The 14,945-nt window shown below is 51.4% G+C and overlaps 1 pseudogene; it reads right to left on the minus strand.

The window, feature by feature from the left end:
* Positions 1 to 93: 93 nt before the first annotated feature.
* Positions 94 to 14,579, minus strand: LOC119104796 (alpha-1-inhibitor 3-like; annotated as a pseudogene).
* Between the last annotated feature and the right edge of the window lie 366 nt (positions 14,580 to 14,945).

The following is a 14,945-nucleotide window of genomic DNA, read 5'->3' on the forward strand; positions in this document are numbered from 1 at the left end:
GGGAAAACAAATCAATGTAAGGGACTTAATGGTGGACTACAATGCACATGTGCTAGGCAGATATAAAAGAAAGACCGAACATTTAAAGCAGCCCAGTGTATTTCCCTCGCATTTTAAATTGGTGGTGCCGCGACAAGCGTTCATACACAGTTGCAAACATCGGTCAAAAGTTACTCAATATTCAGGGTCATCGCTCGCACACAGGGAAACGGCAAAGCGACACAGCAAGGAGTCGGTGTGCTTGATAACACATCTCGCAGCACATCGTGCAGTCATTGGTTAAAAACGATCTTTCGTATGCTGATCTAGAATGCTGGTAGTCAGATTTTTAATACCAAAATGTTCCGGCTTAAGCTGCATGTCTACGATCGAATCACAGAGCGTCGGCGTCCTCTTGACATGACATGTCATGTCACGTGTCTTCCAGTCATGATCCGTGAGAGGCACACACCGGTCTTCAACATAAGTATCAAGCGGCGGGAGAAGACACGGGCGAGAGCTCGTACTCCTGAAACAGAGACGTGACGTCATAAGCATGACGTGACGTCACACAACTGTAAACACATCACCCGCTCACTCACCAAAACAGTCATGCACAGGCCGCAGCTATAAGTATCCGTGTACGGGGGTTGAGTTTTACAGATGTCGAGTAACATTATTCACAAGCTGCAGGAGCTTCGCAGTCACTGGCGGACCATCAAAGGGCGCGTGACGTCACGTGTCTCGTCCCTTTTTAAGTACATTTTTGAGCACCGAACAGAAAACAGTTATTTGTTTTCGATGTTATTAACAGATTTTGAGGTGACACCGGGTCTACATAGCAGACGACAAATCACTTTGGGCACTGGGTCAACGTGGAAGCAAGCTCCACTGGTCCTCGGTGTGTGTTTTCACCGTCATATCGTGTTCTTCCGGCCAGGAAATACGCCACGTGCTGTCCACCGCACACACAGTACCAGCGTCGCTGCTCGCTGTTTTGGGACTCACTGCACGCTCAGCTCCGCGGCGACGTCTCTCCTGACGGAACGGGAGCAATGGACAGCTTCCTAGCGCTGGGATCGAACCCAAACCTCGTGATTCACGGCTTGGCTGGCATACACCCCTCACCAGAATATTGCGATCCTCAGGCCTGAAGAGGTCGTAGACTCGCACCACCGACGGCTTCAGGCCATCCACCTCGTTCTCTCGAATGATGCGGAACTTGAGGCAGACCTTCTCCTCGGTGACCTTGGACAGCGTGAAGGTCACCTTGCCCTTGCTGAAGTCGTATTTGCGTACCGCTGTAGACGGAGAGAGTGGGGAATGGTAAGAATCGTCATCATTATCATCGTCAGACATTTGTGAAGCGGGTAAGGACCAGACAAAACATAGCATGGTAATTTTACAGACACTTGCAGAAGTGCATATACACAGGGAGGTGCAACATCTCCTCCAGGTGCCTATGACACCTGCTTTGCCTTGGCCTCGGGGTTTTTATGACAAAAGAGTTCTGCAACGGTTTGTGTTGGTGCTATTGCAGAAGAAATTACCGTAGATGCAGTGCGAACCACGGAGTCAGAAGTGACAAAAACAAAATTGCAAAATGCGTGGCAGACAGGTGCAGCGCCCTCTCTCGACGCATATGTCGCAGCCGTTTTCACTACTTGTTCGCTTGCTGAGTCGGAAAGGCTTTGCAGTCTTTGATTTTATTGTTGGTGACCTTACTCTGTTCGCAGACACTTGCAGGAATCCTCCAACTATCGCTCTCCCCTCTCCCCTCCTAAATGTCGCTCGATATTGCTTCTCCCTCTCCCCTCCAACTATCACTCGCTACCCCCACTGTTCAGAGCCTTTGTCTCGGACTCGAAACGTTCGTTGTTTTGAAGAACAGTCCTCGCCGTTTCGGAGGCTATTCTCCACTTACCGCCGCTGTTTCGTAGGCTGCTCCCCACTTACCGTCGCTGGTTCGGAGGCTATTCTCCACTTACCGCCGCTGTTTCGTAGGCTGCTCCCCACTTACCGTCGCTGGTTCGGAGGCTACTCTCCACTTACCGTCGCTGGTTCGGAGGCTACTCTCCACTTACCGCCGCTGTTTAGGCTGCTCCCCACTTACCGTCGCTGGTTCGGAGGCTATTCTCCACTTACTGCCGCTGTTTCGTAGGCTGCTCCCCACTTACCGTCGCTGGTTCGGAGGCTGCTCTCCACTTACCGCCGCTTTTTCGGAGACTTCTCAGTGTGCTGCTGACGGCGATATAACCCGAGGGCATTTCCACCTCCAGCACGACGCGTTCCGATTCACCAGAGTCCCCGATGTAGGCGGAGCATACCTCCAGCTCATACGAACTGCCTGGAGAGCGGCTCGGGCGCGCCTCCGAGGTCATCGCCAGCGAGAATGCTGGCTTCGGCACCTGGGCACGATGGCTTTGGGGTTAGCATCGCTCACCAAAGCCGGTGAAGCAATCCACGTCACCTGTTCATGAATGAGAACTTGCCCAAATTAAAGTATGCATGGTTGCGCGACCGTTCGCTTTTCAACGCAGCCTAAAAGTCGGTAATAAGTATAAGCATTTGAGCACCTGACCGTAGCCACATGTAGTTTTTCAACGCAGACCAGTGCTGCGCACCGTACACGTACAGCCTGAGAAACCACCCGCAACAAACACCAGATCAAGTTGTCTGGGATAGAAAATGAAATGTACTGCGAACACATCTTGCCAGCAAATGTGCTCTAAGGTACAAACGTCATTTGGAGCAGAGCGCCAACACATTTCTTAAGCTTATTGTCGGAGCCGACCCCCGTTTTCCGTTGGCAATCGTGAGAACGGAACCGTCCCATCAGACATGACACGGCAGGTATAGCTGACAGGTCGTGGTTCATAACCATGCTACATACTCGGGAGCGGCTGGAGTAGCGGAAGCTGGTGCGGTAGATGACGCAGCCGGATGGGCTGACGGTGAAGGTGACCTCAGCTGGCAGCTGCGGGCAAGATGACGGCCTTAGGGAGAGGTGGGAGTGGAAGCGGAAGAAGCATGGGCGTGGCCGGATGAACACAGCGAAGTTCCTGGCCCTGGAACTTCTGATGGCCTGCAGTCATCAGAAGTGCCTCTGTTGACTGCAGAGGCCAGCTCCTACATGGGGAACGTCGTCTGGGATAGAAAATAGCTTCAGCTTTAGCATCCTCATCAAGAAATGACCACATGTTTAAACAAAATCAATGAAGGGTACTATTAGCAGCAAGGTGATCGTCTGCTTGAGTCAGGCGCAAGAGTTTGGACTCAAAAACCACACTGAGGAAAGAGTTTAATATATTTTTCCATTTTTCATCTGGTAAGCTACATTCGCAGTTATCGTTCAAGTTAAGCGAACACCCGCCGACTGAAATCGGCTAGCACCACACGCTTACCGCAGCCACGTACCTCAAAATCTGCCACCTTTTCTTGTTGCAGTAGCAGACGGTTGGACGAGTCCACCACAAGTGTGGAGGGGGGTCCGGCAGCACTCACTGTAACGCTAGTGGACAACTCCGAAGAAAAAGTGCGTTTGGCAAACACTGTCAGCGCCTGCAGCGCCACAATCGTGTCCTATAAACCAGAGAAGACACGTCGTCAAAATCGTAACGATATTGCGATCTTTTGCAGTTGGTTGGAACGTTCGAAATCATCTGCGTTGTAACCACAGCAACTGGTGGTGTTCTCAAATTCAGCACTTTCAAAGTATTCCTCAGTCCATGCTGGAGAGCGGAAGAACCATGGCTAGACGTTACCAGCCTGCCGATCCACCGTTGTGTTCTGTGGTGACACATGTTTATTACAGCAATGCTCAGCTGGTCAGGGGTCACCAGCCGCTGCCTTGTTATGGTTATATCCTTGCATCAACGAACCACTGGTAAAATTTCCGCAAAACCTATTAATCTCTTAGACCACCTCCTCAAGTACGCAAAACCGCATGAAGCCACGGTCTACCTGCGTGGAGACGAAGCCGCCCAGACTGTTGCGCTGCTTGTTGATCCACTTGACGGCCCGCGCCGCCTGCTCCATGTTCTCCTGACCCGAGAGGTGGACCAGGGAGAGCACCATGTATGCCGTCATCTCAATGTCCACGGCCCGACTGCCGCCGTCTGTGGACCAGGGAGAGCACCATACGTGCCATCAACCCAATGTATATTGCCGGATGGAATCAAAGCCGGTCATGGTCAATTCCCAACAAACTCGAAGATGGTGTCACTCACAAAATGAGGCTGTCATTCTTCCCGCCGTCTAATGAATGACGTTTCCGCCGCCCCTCCAATGCTCGAATGACAATACACACAGTTCATGCTGTCGTCACCCACCATCACAAAAGTTAGACGCTACTCTAGGGTAAAATGGCAGGTTCAGATGGAGTACTAATCGGAATGCCTGACGTCGTTGACCAAATTAGCAGGATGACGTCATTGGTCAGGGACGCCCACCAATGATTTGAGTAGTCCTGGACGCCTACCAGATGTCACCACTCACACATGGTCAGTTGCTGCCTGCAGAGAATGGCGTCGCGTATGCGAAATATAATTGGCCTTTCATCTGACATCAGACGCCGCATTCCTCCAACGTGGTATACACACAAACTGAATTGCCGCTATCGTCATGGAGAATGACGTCATTGACAGACGAAGATGTAGCCGCAATTCCGTATGACGTCACTGGTTTAACTTTTCAAGATGACCCGCATCACTCACACAATTGTTATTGCTCTTAATACATCGCACCATTTCGATGAGAGACGCATCGTATCTAATTTAAAGTACCATTTCAGTAAGACGGACGCAGTTGCGGTGACCTTTCTGTCGGAAGGTGTCACTCACAGATGGAGCGGCGATCGCCCTCCCAGAAGAGGGCGTCCGACCCTCCGTCTTGGCCTTCTGCATCAGAGCGGAGACCAGCTGTTGGCCGCGCTGTTCCCGGCCCAGTACCACGTGCGTATAGGCTAACAGCACCTGCGCGATATGGAACAGCTGCAGCTCCTCGTATCGAACAGGGCGGCGTTTGGAGCACGAGCAGCGGCCTGTTCGAAGACCTGGAGCTCAGGTAATGGGGACGGACGCCTAACGCAACCTTCGGCCGTTTTTAACATTGCCACTAGGGCGGTGCACGAGAGGGAACAGAGTCGGGAAACGAAACATGAAAGTCACCTCCAGCACTTCAAGAGACAAAGACGCATCCTGCTATCTTCCACATACGATGCAGGTTAGCGAAGTTCACGGCTATAGCCGGTGCCACGTATAGGAAAGAGGCGACGAGTCGCGCGCGGAATATCGTATATCCGCCCAAATATGCAGCTATCTTCTGCTACGAACAACATTGCTGACCGTTTCGCTCAAACTGCTAAAGCATTACAAGAACAAATATACGAACTTTGCGGTAAACGTCCATTGTCAACAGTGTGGGGCCACTAGGCAATCTACATAAAGTGAAGCGACACTGTAGCAGTAATTCTGATGAAACCCTCAGAGCTAATAGGCCATACCTCGGCATACAGTGTTTTGTTGGTCAGACTGATGCCGCGCTCCAGGCAGGTGAAGCCGCTCCTCAGACTCCTGGTGTTTTCTGCCCCGAGGGCGAGCATGACGAACGCCGTCAGGGCGGCCGGGCCGCCCCGCTCCGTGCCGCCCTGGTGAGTGAACACACCGGCGTCACCAGGAGATCATCTCTTGGTCAGGACAGATGTGGATGTGAAGAACATCTGTGACATTTTCGTTTACGCCCTGACCATTTTATAGCACGGATGTACGCCTGTTGACGTAATGATCCTCACTCCATATTATTTGACCCCAGCCTGAGAGCTCTGTGTCCCGATACCCGCAGCACGGGCGTGGAGCCGGGGATTGGTATATCCCATTCGCCATCATGACGACGCATCCCTTGCCTTCAGCTCCTTGTGAATGACGCTGCCGATCGGACGGAAGCAGCCGTCATCCTGCTGCTGCTGTACCAGCCATTGCTCGCTCTGCTTGGTCGACTCCTCGTCTGGCAAATAAGTTATGGTCAGCTAGTGAGGAGAATCGGCCACGGTACCAGCCGTCTCACACTGCGAATGGCTGACTCCTCATCTTGACAGGTCATGGTCAGCTAATGGGATACAGCAGGCATCAAAGTGTTGCTACCGTGCCACCCAGCTGACGCTGGCCACGAGCCTCTTTGTCTTGATAAGAATACCATGGTTACGTGGTGAATGGGGCAGCTCTGACCATGCCGCTTTGCAGCGGCCATTTGTCTGCGGTCTTGGTCAGCTTCTAGTCTGGGCATGAAGATGAGACGGCAAAGTTATGGTCAACTTTGGACGGAAGCAACTTTCACTCTGCTGCTGCTACTGCACCAGTTAACTCTTGCTCGTGATGGCTGACTTCTCTTATGGACATGGCAGCAGATAGGGCGCAGGTATGGTCAGCTATTGAAAGCTAACAACTTTTCCCTGCTGCTGCTGCACCAGCTGGCTCTCGCTTGCATTGGTAACTTCGCGCATGGGCGAGACAAACGGAACAGTGGGGTCTGCCCCGTATCCCCGGTGGTCCCACATAATCCCACTGACACGTCCGCTCCCGTTAACTGGCTGGCTGTAGCTCCTCAGAGTCGAAGCCAAGGTGATTCTTCCTCGGCGCGGTGAAGGTCATTCTTCGCATGGCGCAGTGAAGAATGACCTTCACCAAGGTCGTTCTTCACTGCGCTATGCGAAGGTCGTTCAACGCGCGCCAACCACCTCTGATCGTAGTGCAGCACTGCACTATCGCTCTGGACTTATGCTGATCATGATGGTGATAATGACAACATGACAGTTACATCGACAATGATGACGTCCTTTCCCACAGTGGATATGTAAAAGCAGGCAACCCTGAGCCAAGAGTACATATTAGAGGCGCCAGGGGTGTGCTGCAATTAATCCAATAACCGAAACACTTGTTGTACCGCGACATGTTGCACCCACCAATAACGATGTACTCGGACGCCTCCTTGAAGGACTTGACGACGAAGGCGGTGAGCCACAGCGAGCCTTCCGGGTCATCCCGGCCGAACGAAGAGTACGAGCCGTCCCGATGCCTGTACCGCAGCTGAGTCTGGTACCCTAGGGTACATCATGAGAGAGTCACAGAAAGCATGGGTCACGTGACTGGGTCTAGAACCATCAGGCTCAGCGCAGATCACAAGTTTCAAGTTTTGTAACTTGATCTGGCACACTCTGATGCAAACAAGAAGGTCTACGGGCCGCACGTGTCAGCTGCCACCGAGGCTTCCTCCTTGCCATCTAATTCACCTCACCAAACCCAGCGATGACCTTGTCCAAATTTCGAGGCACACGTTTTCTATCTACCCAAGGTCTGCCAAAGATGTTCAGCAATCAGAAACCGAAAGGGGTCGTGAAGTTCCGTGGGGGTAGTTATCGTCAGATTCATCGCACGTGCGGAAAGGCAGCTGGAACGGTCTTTGCACACATCTGTTACACACGTACAGTGCTACCTCTCCAGGAAGTAAGACTAGTATCTAGTGTGTCAATGAGCCATCATCATTTTTGCCCTTTCACCCTAACTCTCGCCCTCATTTTCTCGCCCTCGCCCTCAGAGGAAAAAGGATCGATACACCTTATCTAAAGTTTTCTATGGGTTTTCTGAGGGTTTTCTGGCATATCGTGCAATCACGCGCAAATTTCCGCCGGCTATGGGGCACGCAGTGTAAGCATTTCGACGCGAAAAACGTGTCCCTAGCTAATTGGTTTTCTGAGTACCGACGTTCTCGATGAACACGGCACAGTAATTTGCTGCCAGCGCGTGTGGAGGCCTCAACCGACGATTCCGCGGACCGCTGGCGGTGAGATGACACTTGTTACGGAGTCCTACATCATACAGATATGCTCAAAACACGTGCCAATACATACCGCTGCACTCAGAAATGAAGAATGACCACGGCCGTTAGCGTCGCTCTGAGGCATGGTCTCTGTATATGAGCGTGTAAAGAGCATGTGTGTTTGAGCATGCACACTTGAGCATCTTAAGGATGCATCTGGAAAATATGACCTGCGACTTGGTCTAGTGGCGTTAATTGGTTACCTAGAAACATTAAACGTATTACCCATCGCACACCTCGTTAAGAGGCGCTATCTCTTTTAGTTTGGAACGGCACGGCGGAGCTCGCATCGAACCCCTATCCGTTCACGTTATGAAAAAACCGTGACTCATGACGAGGGGTAAACGTTGTTTCAGCTGTGTACCACACTGTAGACGGGCTTATCCTCTGGTTCAATCACGAAATTAGTGCTACTGGGTGCTTTATCCTGACACGCTATTCCAGCTGTTTTTTTTTTTTTCCTTTAAGTGCTGTTTATACGTCCCCGAGACACTTGGACGACATTTGCCACGCATTGGAACGCCAGGAAGCTCAAGTGGGAGATGAAGTGATCTATGTGCAAGTGGAGCACATCTGAGTTATTGACGTCCTTCCTGAACGACGCGCTGCATTGGCCAAAACGCGTTTCACGTACCAGACGAATACGCTCTTCCATTTAGATATTCAAACACAGATTGCATGCGACTTGATACGCTGCATTGATGGTGCATTGATGGTGTGACTTGACACGCCGCAAGTGCTTTGAAATCCAGAGGTATTCGGCACGCACCCTCCGTTTCTTGATGGTGCACGTTGGCGTGCGCAAGTCGGCGCCAGCTGCTGTTTTCGTGACCTGGATTGGTCCAAACATTCTGAATTCCACGCCTGTCTGCCTGGTCCGCCTGGTTTTTGTCCCACCTCGTCTCATGCCATGATAATCCAGCCCTGCTCCCCGGGGGTCAGCAGTTCCGTATGCTCCGAGTCTCTGTCTCACCTCGTCTCATGCCGTTGATGGTCAGGTCCCGGTCACCAGGGGTGAGCAGCCCTGTGCTCCAGGTACGCCCTCATGTGGATGTACGGCACGAAGCCAACATGTTGGGCTCTCCTCCGCCCGTCGGGATGTCCACCAGTCGGCCCAGGTTCTGGCAGTCATGGCCGTGGGTAACTACACATGGAGAAGTCGGCGAAGCAGCTTCGTTATTACAATGGCAGCGGAAGAGCTCAAAAGAGACTTCATCTCAAGACAAGTTGCAAACAATTTAATGCAATTCGTCCATTAGCCATACTACATTTTTTTAATCTCCACCTTGATAGGGAGAGTGTCGAACCCCTCGCCCCCCCCCCCCCCCCCGCCCATGGCGTTCTGAGGGTATTTAGGCTGTTGACTTGGCAGATCGCGCACGGTGGGCCAGCATTGGTGCATTAATAAAGCCCTACATCATCAGCAAATGTTCAAGTACACAAAGCCGTAGCTGTTCGATTTTCCAGGAAACTTGTCCTTTGGCCCAGCCAAGTTTGGTCAACAAGAGGCGTGGCCTCGAACAACGGGTAGGGTGGAGTTGTAGTAGGCTGGAGTCCCCCATCATTGAGTGTCATACAAGGGCTTATATTTTTCTAAGGGCGAGGATGAAATCAGGAAGGAATATGCATGCATTCGTCACGTTTGCTGTACTCTCAATGGTATCTGTGAGTGTCATGGATCAAAACTGGATGAACAGATGTGAGATACATAAGGAACAAACTCACTCCGTACGAAGGTCCGAGCAGATCGCCCACCACGGAGAAATAAGCCCGTTCAGAACCCGGCACCAGGCCTTCAGGAGCCACCATCGGGATCCGCTCCACGTGAGGCTCAGCTCCTAGCACATCGGGAGCAAGTCAGGGCCCTGCTATAACAGGAGGTACGGTCGCATCATGGCCTCAGGCCTTTTAAGCGACGATCCGCGACAGGCTCGCTACTATTGATGGCGATCGTTGTGCAAGTAAAGCATGCGATACTATTACAAACGAAAACACAACACACATTGACAGAGTTCTGGTGCTCAACGTCACGCGGTGAAAGATCGTGGTGATATTACCTCTAGGACGCTATAACCCGCACTAGAGCTGTTCGAAAAGTGGAGTTTGTTATGGAACAACAGCTGCTTGAGGTAATAAACGACGAGCTGCATAGGGATTTAATTATATCGAAAACGAAATAAAAATTTCGCAATACTGTTAAGACCAACTGAGACCCGTCCTGGTTGCTTAGCTCTCTCAAGGCAAACTTACTTGCGTACGCATAAAACAAAGCTATGGTATCTCCATCTCTACCTAGAGCTGCAATGCTCCTCGCATGATTTCCGCGCTTATTGTCCCAACCTTCCCAGTCACACACCGCAACAAGCCATCATACCTCACTCAACACCATGTAGCAAAGCACCTCAAACACCGTCATGTTTACTTACACTGCACTCCACCAAAGACACTATAGCACACCATCACGCCACCGTTTAGCTAACGCACGCACGCACCGGGTGAGTTCGCTGGACTAAACCAGGACCAGCGTACAGATGACTCTGTCACAAGAGTCGTCACTCACCTTCGTCCAGGCACACGAACCGTGACGTCGTCTCCTCCTGCGGGAATCCCTCGGGCTTGACCACTAGCGGACGGATGACAGTGTCACTGTCGGTCACAGCAGGAGGGTCACGGTGTTTGTGCTGCCAATAACATTCCAAACGCAGGTGCGTGGGAAATTCGCAGCACGGACGATGTCGGGGAAAGATTCTTATTGAGCCGATACTTGTATGAAACCTTCTCCCGCGCATGCTAAGCTAGTAAAAACAGCGAGGAGCATGTGCGTCTACAAGCTTCTTCCCACCACCCCTTCTCCCTTCCTACACACATTAGTAAACAATTGTTTTCAAATATAGTGCAACTGGCGCAGTCCCAGGGAGCCCTCGCGGCGATTCAGACGACAACAGATCTACCTCTTTGACGTCAAAATGACGTCACACCCGATAGATCCTGCACCCATGGGTGTTTGAAGTGAACTGGACGACATTATTAGACGTGACGTCATGCAGAATCCTTTTTCGTTACGTCATTGAAGCGAGACAGACGTGACGCAACGGATTCATCTATATGCTTGCCATATTATGTGACCATCACCAGCGACGTGTGACCAAATGTGTTAAACGCGTCAAAACTAGCATAATTTGCAGTTTCCATTCCTAGACATATACGGTTGATCTAAATTGTTGCGGTGGAGTACTCAATAACTTTTGTGTTACTTCGGCCCATGCGTAGGTCTCATAGCCCCAGTTGTAGGTCGGTGCTGTGCAAACTGTGCGAAGTATAAAATTGACTGCATTAGCTACATAATTCATCGCAGAAAATCTTATGTATGTGGATAGCGACCCAAAACCAACCAGAATCAACGAACGTGCGTGCAAGACTTGAGACGTAAGGCGCCGGGCGCAATCCAGAAGCAAGACATGAGTGATTCCAGATTCTCGGGTCATCGGCCGTAATCCTCTCATTCCAGCCAATCAGATGTTTAGGTCTTCAGCTGGCATCGGCATATTGAGCAGAGTGGCTTGGCAACATTAGATAAGCTGTTGCTTTCTACCTTCCGCTGGTGCCAATTATCCCCTGATTTACTTCTATAGGAGTCACCACGCTACAGATGCCGTGTATTAAAATCAATACATTTCCGACAATCAACCACGCTGCATCATAAATTGAGCCCACCACCAGAGCTAAAAGCGATCGAAAGCCTCCCGCCAGAGCTAAAAACCTTCGAAAGCTCACCTGCCGGGGCCGACGGTGTTCGGCTGGTCACAGTTGCCGTCTCGGAGTCTGGCCGTGACGGTGATGTTGACCTCGCCCAGAGAGGTGAAGGTCAGCGGGAAGTGGCTGACCTTGGAGCGGCCCGCCGGCACACAGAGGTCAATGCCCGCGGGCGAAACCTCGTCGGCCAGCGAGTAATCCTCCGACGCCGCCAGCTCCAGGTACACCTGCCGGGAACGGGCACTGTAACGCCCGGCGCAGAGACCTGTGGGGTGACAGCTGGTGTGCTGGTGGGCATTGCAACATCTGCAACTGGTAGCCGGTATGTGCTGCAATGTCTGCAACTGGCACCTTGTGTGCACTGCGACGTCTGCTAACGTAGCAGGGTGACGTCTTAGATAGAGTTGCCTAAAGCCTGGAGCTGGAGATGTCTGAGGGACGGGTACCACAAACCGTTCAGCCAAATGTGTTTTCATCGCTATTGTAGCGATTGAGAGAGCGCGTTGTGTGTATCTGGCAAAGATACAAATTTGTGAGGATGTATTGCAATGGCGTGCGAGAGTGCTGTATTCAAATCCTTGCGACGCAATGTCACTCGAGGCGCGCCTTAACTTGGTTGAAAAGTACTGTATTTTGTGTGGGTATGCACAGCTGGAATTTTAGCGAATGCTTTGCAAGACACCTGGTGAGCCACGTCTAACGGTCAGAGGACATATAACACCAGGTATAACACTAAGTGTGTTTCTCTACATGTAGGCCGGAATGTTTTGTGGGTAAAATTATTATACCCATCTTTGATTGTGAGCAGGTCTCTGCAATCAGCAGCTAATGACAATCAGTTACCTTCACAACAGATTAGCGGCTTACCTAACGTGCGAGTATCGCAGCCTATGAAAAATGGCTGAGTATTTGTGACCCTCTTACCGACAGGCTGGAGTCGAGGAAGTTGAACACGGTGGACGACATGTTAAGGACCTCTCCGCGCTTCACGGAGTACGGCAGCGTGACCTCCGTGAAGAACGGCTTGAAAGATTTGATGGCTGATTTGTTGGAGACGCCGAACCCGTCCTGGTAGCACACGATGATGTCATGGCCAGTTGAAGGCAAATTACGAACAGGCAGGCCATTGGTGCTCAAGTGCTCGAGTCTTGGGAATTTTTATTGTGTTAGCTTTGTTTCCATTAAACAGACATAATTAAGATTTATGTCATGGGATGTCTTGGCAATGTGTTATTGTTGTTATCATTCAGACTTCACGAGGCACCGAGCTGCTGAGGCTATATGGTGTCGCCTGCCTCTCATCCTGGCAGGAAGGGCAGGCACCGCGGGGAATCGAACCCTATTTCTCCGGTTTCCCAGGTGCGCAGTGGTTGCTGCAGATGCCTTAACCACCACACTACCGGCACCCCTGTCTTGGCGATATGTCTTGAAGACCAGCACTAAATATGTTAAAGACCAGCATTAATCAAGACGTCAGCTATCAGGAAGAAAATCATGTTGCGCACCTGAAATCCTCGTCACCTGTATTTCGTCTAACCGGAAAATGTTTAATTACCCATGCATACGCTACATACCTGCCAAACGGCGGAAACCGCCGTGGAGCCTGACAAATGGAAATCTCACCTACCACGGGCTTGGAAATCCACGATAACCTAGAGCCACAAGCCTCTCCCGCGCCCAGAGGCGGAACTACCCTCCGGCCTAGGACAGAGAAGTCCTGAAATACCTGGGAACGAGAGCTTCCGACCTACACAGAGGTGGAAGGTTGGGAGCTCCCGACCCACACGGGGATGGGAGGTCGAGAGCTCCCGACCTATACAGGGGCGGAAGTCCTGGCCGGGGATCACAGACTACTTCTAGCGCCTGGGACCGGCAATCACGGACTTCTTCGGTTCGAAAGCTATCCACCTACCAGAGAGTCGGATCCTCTTCATTTACCTGGGGGTGGGAGCAGATGGCGGAGCCGACCCACGACGTGATGGTGTCTGGCATGTCTTGGGTCAGCACTTTGGTGCCCTCCACGCTGTCGGCACAGAAAGTCCTCCCGTGTAAGGGTCGGTAAGGAGAAGGGAAAGTCAACCGACGACAAAGGTAGCGGTCACCGTTTGAAGTGCAAACTAACACCACGCACCAAGGAATATTGGTGATGCACTTCAGGAAACAGCGCGCCTTACAAACAAAAAGACTCGCCCAAGGAGGATAAAGAAGGTGCCGCTTATGTGGTGCGGCATGATACCGAGCTAAAAGACTGGATCAGAACGTGTTTGGAAGAGGAAGAGGGTTTAGTTTGCATCTGGGTGGCTAAAGTGCAGGTGCAATTCAGAATAATTTCGAAAGTTGTAGTTCAGCTGAGGAGCTCATTTACCCCGTCTGATCTACCGAGCGGTTCGTACCTGCGACTCATAAACCGTGCGCATGTTGCGGGCAATATCACAACACTGAATCACGGTCGGCATTGGACAAGCGACAACAATGGAATACAGGAGCAGAGAGCGTGCATATCTGACCACTACAGTGACGCTTGTTGAGGAGCAGCCTAGAGGTCCTCCGTGGCCAGTCCCCCTCCCCTTCAGCTGCGCGCAACGCACTCCTCTGACTTCTGTCTCACCCGATCGTCTCGATGGAGAAGAGGAGTGCCTCCGGGAAGAAACTCGCGGACCTGGTCTCTCGATCGGAGCGGATTCGGCTGCTGCTACGCCACTTTAATGCTGGTCAAATATCTTGGGGTGCAAACCCAAATGGTGCCGTTCCTTGCGGTTGGCAGAGACCGGTCCGGCATCGGAGTCGGGTGACGACTGAGTGGTGACGCCAAGTTAGCAACGTAAGACACAGCCAACAGCTGCGTAGGTAAGTATGAATCGCAAGTGACAGAATGGTAAATATTCGCACAACAGAGTTTAGAGGACAGCTTCACCCCCATAGCTCTCTCGGAAGGCAACGTGACCTCACTCACAAGCCTTAAATGTGATGTGCATGTCTCTTGATGAAAATGAACTTACAAAATGCAACATTGTTGGTAGAAATATCAAAAAGAGGCACTGAATTTCCTCATCCCGGTATCTGCTGGGGCCGGCACGGACGCGTTTGTAGCAGGGCCTCGTCTCCAGCACCAGGTTGGTCATCACCAGAAACCCGTCTCTGGGAGGTAGATAATGGTGTGATAGAAAACTACTTATTGACAAACAGCTTCGTTGCAGGAAATGGACATCTGGCTAGCTAAGAATTCCAATAGATTTGATCATACATGGCAGGCACGTTGTACTGAAACACTCAGGCACTTTGTTTTACGGGCTGTATAAAAAAGTCCCTAAATAGAAGAGAGAACATCACTGAACACACTT

Source organism: Pollicipes pollicipes, unplaced genomic scaffold (genome assembly GCF_011947565.3).
Source record: "Pollicipes pollicipes isolate AB1234 unplaced genomic scaffold, Ppol_2.1 Scaffold_6052;HRSCAF=7182_pilon_pilon_pilon, whole genome shotgun sequence".
Taxonomy (NCBI): Eukaryota; Metazoa; Arthropoda; class Thecostraca; order Pollicipedomorpha; family Pollicipedidae; genus Pollicipes; species Pollicipes pollicipes.